General features: G+C 43.9%; 1 long non-coding RNA gene across 1 annotated transcript in view; it reads right to left on the reverse strand.

Moving 5' to 3' along the window:
• Window positions 1–1342: 1342 nt before the first annotated feature.
• Window positions 1343–8132, reverse strand: part of LOC101749253 — a 31969-nt gene continuing 25179 nt past the window's right edge. The window contains exons 4-7 of the long non-coding RNA XR_001468327.4: window positions 5973–6508; window positions 5124–5465; window positions 4643–4794; window positions 1343–2412 (exon numbers count right to left, since the gene is read on the reverse strand). This is a non-coding gene — a long non-coding RNA (uncharacterized LOC101749253). The remainder of the gene's footprint in view (window positions 2413–4642; window positions 4795–5123; window positions 5466–5972; window positions 6509–8132) is intronic.

The following is an 8132-nucleotide window of genomic DNA, read 5'->3' on the forward strand; positions in this document are numbered from 1 at the left end:
GTCTGTGTGGGCTTGGTGTTGGGGAATGGCTATTTCCTTGCACAACAGCCACAACTCTGCAGTGCTGGAGGGCAGTTGTCAGAGGGCATCTGTTTTGTCCTCTCTATTCGATGCCAATGAAGTGGGTTTGCAGGGCTGTCATGGTTGCTGTGGTCTCAGCTGGGTTTCATCTGACTCATCTGCTACATTGGAATAAATGACCAGGGTCTAAATACTATTTTACTGTGGCTGAATCTGAAAGCTCAAATATCAGTACAAACGGTGTGCTGCTATGCAGTGTATATATTTATAGACAGAATTTCCCTGCCTTTAAGGGTATAAATGCAAGAATAAGAGTAGGCAAGGAAAAAGGAGGCTTAGAGAGGCTGAACTGTTTGATTGCTACATGCAGAGGGCGTAAGTTCAAATCAGATCTCACAGAAGAATATTCTTTCCTTGTGTTAATGACAAGGGGACACGGAGGGGTCTCTGGTAACCCAGATCACATGAAGGCGGTCTCCTCTGAAACTGCTGGTGGGTCTCAGGCTGGCAGTATTGACTGGCCTGAATGAGAGGTTCATGTGGAGCAGCATACAGTTATTATCTGCATCCTTTATCATGACAGAGCATACGCCTGTTCTGTGTTGATGCAGCCAGGAGCCTTCTGTTGCTGGCCCTCCTCGGCTCAGTATTGCTTTGTGACCAGCATTTAACAAGGCAGTTTACAATGGCTTTGACACCATTTGGGTAGATGAAGCTGGCTCACAAAGCATCCACCCACTTGCTAAACAATGCCTACGGCACTGAACGCATTAAACTGTTGCTCTGCTGTACTGCCTACATGCAGCTTTCCAGGTGGAGTTTGTTTTTGATGTTATCCATCCCCCCTATGAGTTTGTCAGCCAGCTAACTGACTCCACCTCCTGCCTCTCCTGTCTATAGTCTTTATTACAATTGTAAGCAGTCCACTTGTGGCAAGTTCATTCACAGACCACAAACAAGCAGCTGATCTTTGTTTCAGAAAGTCTCTGCCCTTTCAGTTAGCGAGCTAAAAGCCAGGAGCAAGAATTAAGTAAAAAACTGAAGGGTACTGTACATATTTGTTGGTAAGCTCTATCTTAGTCTGGTTAAGCACTCCTCCCATTTACTAGAGTGCTAAGGTGGCCAGGGTTATTACCACTTCTGACAGAAGTTTTTTGTGCAGCACTGCTGATTTGGTGTAGTATTTGACTTAATGGAATTGCAGAGACGTGAAATTTTGAAGAACCCTTGAATTAAGTTGAGTTTATGTGGCCAAGATTGCAATTCTGAGTCAAGCTTTAAAAAAGAAAAAGAAACAAAACCAAATGCAACACAATAACAATGCCACCAACAACTACTTTCATTTTTTTTAACCAGAGGCTTATAATCTTCCTTGGAACTCTTGTGAAGCATTAGAAGGATGAAGAGGTGGATGCTGTGAGCTAGCACAGTTAGTTGCAAGGGCCGGGCTTTTTGAGACTTCCCTAAGGCAAATCACAATGCGTATATGTTGCAACTTGGAGTGAGTAAAGAACCAACAGCTTTCTGCTGTAGTGGCACAGTTGGCTGGAAAATGGCCCAAACACAGAGAAGTTTTTTTTTGGGGGGAAAAAAAGGGAGAGAGAGAAAAAGGGAGCTGTCTTCAAGTGTGTTTGAAATAATGAAAAGAACTGATGTGCAAAGCGATTAAGAGATCTTTGAGGATCAAAAGCCTTGATTCAGTTTTGCCAATAGAACAAAACTTTTCATCTGTTCTTAAGTGGACCTTAAAGTAGGGCAGCCGGGTGTAGTTTTAAATGATTTCATTTCAAAATTTACTTTGGGCATGGGGAAAGGATTCTTTCTGTTTGTTCTTGCTCTTGTTATTCAGTGTCCTTAACACAAAAGGCCAGCCTGGCTCTGAAATGATGAGCAGGGTCATTCTATGAACTGGTGGTTCATTAGTCTGCTTTTGATATGTCAGAACAGTAAGGGACCCTTTTATTTTTTCCCTTTCTAGTAATGCCTGTGTTCTTAAATCAAGACATCTTCCCTCATCATACAGCAGTGGCTCAATCTTTTTTAGAGATTTCCTGAGCAGGTTGTACCAATAATGCTGATCGTGTTCAGACAGAGCTTGCAGTCAAAAGTTGCATGCATAAGAAGCCAAAACCAAAGGTTTTTAGTGCTCCATGCAGTAATTTCAGCTTGATGTTGATTTGGACCTGGCTGCTCCCAGCAGGGTAAATCTGTTTTCTGTGGTGGCTTCTTGCCAGCGGGACCATAGAGCAAGTGCAGCCTTGGGAAGATGAGATACAGAAGTGCAGTTTGATGGATTCTTGTACTTTGATGTCATGACCGATGTCCTTTTCTCAGGAGTATGTGGGAGTGGGAGTAGCAACAGAAGAAAATGAAGTCATCTGGGTCTGAGAGCTAAAATGAGATTAGGAAGAAGAGAAGACAAAAGTCAGAAATGTCCTTTTCTTTGAGTTTCTACAGGGACAGTGGAAGAGCTCCCTCTTCCTGTTTCAGCCTGCTGTAACCATTGCCTTCCTCTCAGGGTGGAGTATCTCAGTGATCCCAGCATCCGCAAGGCAGCATATTTCAGCATGGATTTGCGTGCTGGAGGACAGCGTAGATTTACTTTAGAGGCTTCCCAGGCCATCTCTGCTGCACCCTCGGCTGCATCTGAAGGTTCTGTTTTGGGGGCATTTACGACTGAGTTCCAGTGTTTTGGAGTTTAATGAACAAAATTGCCTCAATGGTGGAAGTTGTGTGTTGGTTGTGTCTTGCTGTAAAATAATTGTTGGCAGCAGGGAGAGGATATATGCATTTCTGTTGCCATTGCAAATACTCTACTGAGTACACATCTGGTGCCACAACAGCACAGGTGCTTCCTGTGACCTGGAGCTAAATTTCTGCTGGCACCTGGTTTCCTGATCTGTCCTAACTCAAGTCAGATGTTAGGTGGGCTCTAATCTTTTCAGTAGGACTTTTCAGATATTTGGTTTAGAAACCTGGTCTTGCCTCTAAAACTTATTCACTACAAATCACATTTTGTCACCACGTGTGTATCAGTGATGGCAACTCCCACTGGTGCTGTTATGGGAACCACATCCATAAGCCACATAAATGTGATGCTGTAGTGACAAATAGCAAAAGGGAAAATCCAGAATCAACATCAGCAAAAGCTGAACGCTGTGTATTCCCATTAAAAGTGGAAAAGTTTTGCTGGTAAAAAATAATAATAAAAAAAAATGGCAAGGTGTGGACTGCAAAGTGAATTCATCTTCTTTCTTCTCTGACATGTTTTCACATTAGCTGTCCTTGCCTGTTCCTAGCATTCTCCTATGTCTGTGTGAGTGGCAGCAGTGCAATGTCACCATTTAAGTGAGCCTGGTGTAAAAGTTTATAATCACAAGCCTTTTTGTGAGCAGTTTGTATACTTTCCTAACATCAATGTAAGCATTTCTCATTTCAGCATATTATTAATTTGAATACAGCTATGAGCAGCAAAAGAGTAAAGAGGAGACTTCCGTGCCTGCCTGGAGGGATGGTGGAGTGCAGATGAGGTGGTGCATTATGTCTGGACAGTAGCTTCTCCCTTGGTGTTCACAGAGTTATTTTTAGGAAGATCATATATTTCCCAGTAATTGTTTTGAATGCATCAAAGAACTTGCTGATATAAATCCTGTGATTTATGGTTTTCCACTACTTTTTAATAACCAAACTTAAGTCCTGGATTCACTGAAGCCATTTGGAAAGTTGGGATTATTCCAAGCTAGAGCAAAGGGAGGGAGACTGGTATTTTGCCAAGATCAGCAGTGATTCATTCCCACATTCATGCTCAGCATACAGTGAAGGGCAGAAGCCGGGAATGCTGTAAGGAGAGCTAGCAAGAGATTATCATGTTGAAGGTGAATCTGCCCTACTCGCTCCCTCTGCTGCTAGATAAGGTCTTTTGAATGAGAAGGTCCAAATTCTGTTACGTTTTTCTTTCGTCCCCTCTTAAGAAGCCTTGAAGCAACTAACTCTCCTCCTGTCTGTAAGGCGATACTGAGAGAACTGAAGATTGGCTGTTGTGAAGAATGTCCCTGTAGGGTGAAGGTCTGGAGAACACCTCAGGATAAATATACTTTGGAAATCCCTTACAAAGAGATGTTTTAGTGACTGCTTGGATTGAAGCAATGTCTGTATCAGCTTAGCGCAGCAGTCTCTGGCAGTGTGAATAGGAGCCCTGAGGGACCTGTAAAGGGACTGAGTGGGCCCAGGACTCATTGCTGGTTCTGTCAGGCTCCAGTGAGATTTAGCTCTGGACACTCTGAGTTGAGAGGTGGTCAGAGTCATTTAGGTAGGTGATAGGGTAATTAAATTGCGTCAAAAATGTTGAACTAACATGAAGAATGGAAGTTTGCCCTGCCCTAGATTTTGTTTACGACATAGTGATCTGTTTAGCCTGAGGATGTTTATGCTTTTGGTGCCTACAGCAGGACTGAAGCTTCATCTCCTCGGGCATCCAGCTAGACAAACAGTCACTGATACATGGGTGTGAGGAATGAAGTGGACTGACTGCCTGTGCCTATCCTTGTTCTGTCCCTCCCTTCTCTGCAGAGTTCAGGGGCTGTGTTCCAGCTGCACGTCCAGTAGCTGAGGCCGTACTTACGGGGAGAGTGAGGCACTTACAGTTGGGCAGCTGAAACGCTTCTCAGTTGTGAGCCCCCTGGGAGCTGACTTTCTTCAGAGACCTCTCCTCCTTGTCCTCGAGCCAGATGACAGAGGAGTAAGATTTCTCATCATGTTCCAGCTCTCCCAGCCCTGGGAGAGAAGCAGAGAGAGATGGTAAAATGGAGCCAAGTATCCCAGCATGGTTCAGTCCCAGCAGAAAGGGAAGTTTGTTGTTCTTTTTGTCATTTTTGCTTTTTTTTCTTCTTCAGACTGGGGGTAAACAGTGTTTTCATTTTTTTTTCTTTGTGATCATCCCCATTGCTTATGTCTGAAATATAATTCTGAGAGCACCGCTGTTGTGACAAGAGGGCAAAAATAAGCAAATTGTATTTGCGGATAAGAGGCAGCAATAAATCCCTGAATTTCCAAATGCATAGAGGAGCATTGACTTCTAAATACCAGAAATTCTAAGCCCTTACCTTGCTAATTCATGTGGCATCTGGAGGGGCTGTGGATTTTTATTTCATCCTGGTATTTGTGGTATTTCCTGCCATTAGTATAGGAAAAAACCTTGTGTGGTAAATGCTGGCTTTTTCCTCCGTTGGTGGCAAACATTGGAACTTGGGTTCATGAAAGGCAAACCAGCATTTTCAGTTCTGAAGGATCTCAGAGGTGCCCGGGAAGGAAAATCTCATTGGGGTTGAATGAGGATTTTGGTTCTGTGGTTGGATGCCAGCAGAACAGCTCTGAACAGACTCAAATCTTGTCTTCAGATCCGGGAGTTCGGCTTAAAATACCTTGTGTGGTTTCAAAAGCTGTAGCTTGGAAATAGAGGTTGAGATAAAATTAATATCCATATTTAAAAGTAATCTGGTTGTAAAGGCTTCAGGTACGAGTGTTGGCCCAGAGTCAGTGCCCCAGCCTTCAAAAATTGCTGGGTTTATTGCAGATTGAACTGTAGATTGGGCTGCTTAGATTTGTAATGGAAAAATATCAGCCAACATACTTTCCTCCCCTCCACCCTCCATCATCGGGGCATATATCAAATTGCACTATCTGGCAGGGAGTTCCTAATGTTATTTGAGAAGAGAGAGGAATGCAAGCGATGTCAGCAGAAAACAGCTGAGTAGCAGTTAAATTTCTTTGGCCTGAACTTGCTCCATAGGGAAAGAGAAACGCAACAAATGGACTTGGTTTGTGCTGGGGTGAAACAAAACATCCTTTGCAAACAGGCAGTGTTTGTGAGAAACTCCTCTACAGAAGTTGGGGATATGGGGATGCTGTTAGAGAGACAAGCTCTGCTCTGCTGTGGATGTGTCAGGTCTTACCTGGTTGAGGTCAACAGGGCCAACAGTGCCTATGATCTCTCAGTGACAGCCCCGGAGCTTGCAGGGTGCTGGCTGTTCCCATTCCTTTGCGTGGCTGGAACCAGTTATGTTATGCTTCGGGTTGCATCTCCATGGCTTATTGAACTTTCTATCTGTGCTTCCTTTAAAGATAAAAGCCTCAAGAGTTGGCTCAAGTGAGCTTGCCCAGTGCTGCAAAAGAGCAGTGGAGGTGCATGCAAGGATACTGTTAACTGAGAAGTTGGGCCGAGTTAAATGGTACCCTTAATCCCCTTGATGTCTGGCAGAGTCAAGTTAAAAGGTCTTCCCCACTTGGGGTGAAGGCTTTGCATGTGTAGATGCTGGTTCACTTAAGGGCATTGCTGCCTCTGTGGTGAAAGAACCTTCTTCTCTGCTGGCGTTTGCTTCGTTGCTGAAGGAAGGAGAAACTTCTGCAGTGTCTTGTGTCAAGTGGGGGCCTGGGCTGAAGTTTTGTTCCATGGAGGCTTTCAACAAACAGCAAGAGACATGGCAGAGGGCTAGAAACAGGCCAAACAGATGAAAATTAAAGTAAATATAGCCCTTGTTTTTCTTCTACAATTACTTTTGTCTTCCTATTCCAACTGGATTTGCCATGGTATTTCCATAGCAGAGATCCACGTTTTTCTCCTTCACAGCTGTTGCAGGCAACAGGAGGCTGTGTTTCCCTAACACGGTTTCTTTTGGTATTTGGGGTCTTCTTGGGGGGCCTTTCTTTCTTGACTGATTTAGGGTTTTTTCCCTTGCTGAGTTCTTCAGTTAGTACTGTTTGTTGCCTCTGTACCATCCTGGTGGGACAGCTTGGTCTCCTCCAGGAAGAAAACTCAGCTGTGGAAGGGAACAGAAATTGGCTTCTATGCTACCCTCTCCTGTTTTGTTGGAGGTCTGGGGAGAGAAGTGTATGTGTGTACATAAAACTACATGCTTCAAAAAAAATTGAGGTGTTTTTTAAAAGATAGGAGTAGCTTTTCATTCACAATTGCACGCGTGACGTTGATGTATTGGAACAGGATATTCAAGATCCTAAACAGAATCCTACTTAGTGCTCTGCATCTTTTGTCTCTGCATTTCCTCTCTTCAACTCAGTTGTTGGTTCGGGAGTTACATTTCCTGGTACAACCTTTTAAAGCACATGTATTTTATTTGCATGTAAATTGGCAGAGGGAGGCATCTTCCATGTAAATGCTGTGCTAATCATTACAGGTTCCATGGTTCATCAGGGCTTGGGTTCCTAATTGGCTGCAGGATTCCCAAAAGTGTCAATAGTCTGATTCAGAGCAATAGGAATTATTGAATCTACATAATAAAAGGAGTGTGATGAAAGGTGAGTGCACGCCTACTTTGTGTTGTCATTCTCATCAAGGTCAGATAATTTTTTTCCCTTCCACATATACATATTCAAAGAGCTTGTGCACAATTAATGAGTCGGAAGATTAAATGGCTGTGGATTAAGAACAAACCCTACCGTTCTTCTAATTAGACTGAAAGTTACTTCGTTCACCTGATTAGAATTCGGAATTCAAACCAGCTAATGCGCAGGCAAAATCTGTGTAGAGGCCCTATGGAACAGGCCAACAGCTCTTTTTGTCCAATCCCCCCAAATCTCAGTGCTGCATCAGAAGGATCCCCCAGGGCTTCCACCATAGAAAACTGACCCAGAGCAGGGGGGCTGTGCTGCCAGGGTTACCTAGCATGTGGAATCTCAGTCCAGGGTGAATTTGGTGCCCGATGTGGAATATAGGAGCAGGGACATTATTTCTAGTCCCTGGTAATAGATGTGTTACCTAAGATACTGAGAGAAGTCTTTGCTCTTGCAGCTGTCATGCATTAAAGTGCCTGCCTTTTTGAAACATACTAATGTATATAATTAGCAGTCATGACTCAAAGAATTCGTTGCCCGAAGTCCCAAGTGTCAGCCCTCTTCCCCCGAGCCTGGAAGCTGCTTGTTCTGGTCCCCAGGCTTGGAAAGGACTGCAGCATCATCAGGCTTAGAAAACCTTGGGACACAAATGGCTGTGACTAACAATAGGCATGAGTCAGTTTCTTTGCAGTTAGGTGATTTGGTTTCCTGTTGCTCTGCTGTCTGGGCTGCTTGTTTGGGGGACCAAATCCTTATTAACGCTT

The sequence above is a fragment of the Gallus gallus genome, chromosome 10 (genome assembly GCF_016699485.2).
Source record: "Gallus gallus isolate bGalGal1 chromosome 10, bGalGal1.mat.broiler.GRCg7b, whole genome shotgun sequence".
Classification (NCBI taxonomy): Eukaryota; Metazoa; Chordata; class Aves; order Galliformes; family Phasianidae; genus Gallus; species Gallus gallus.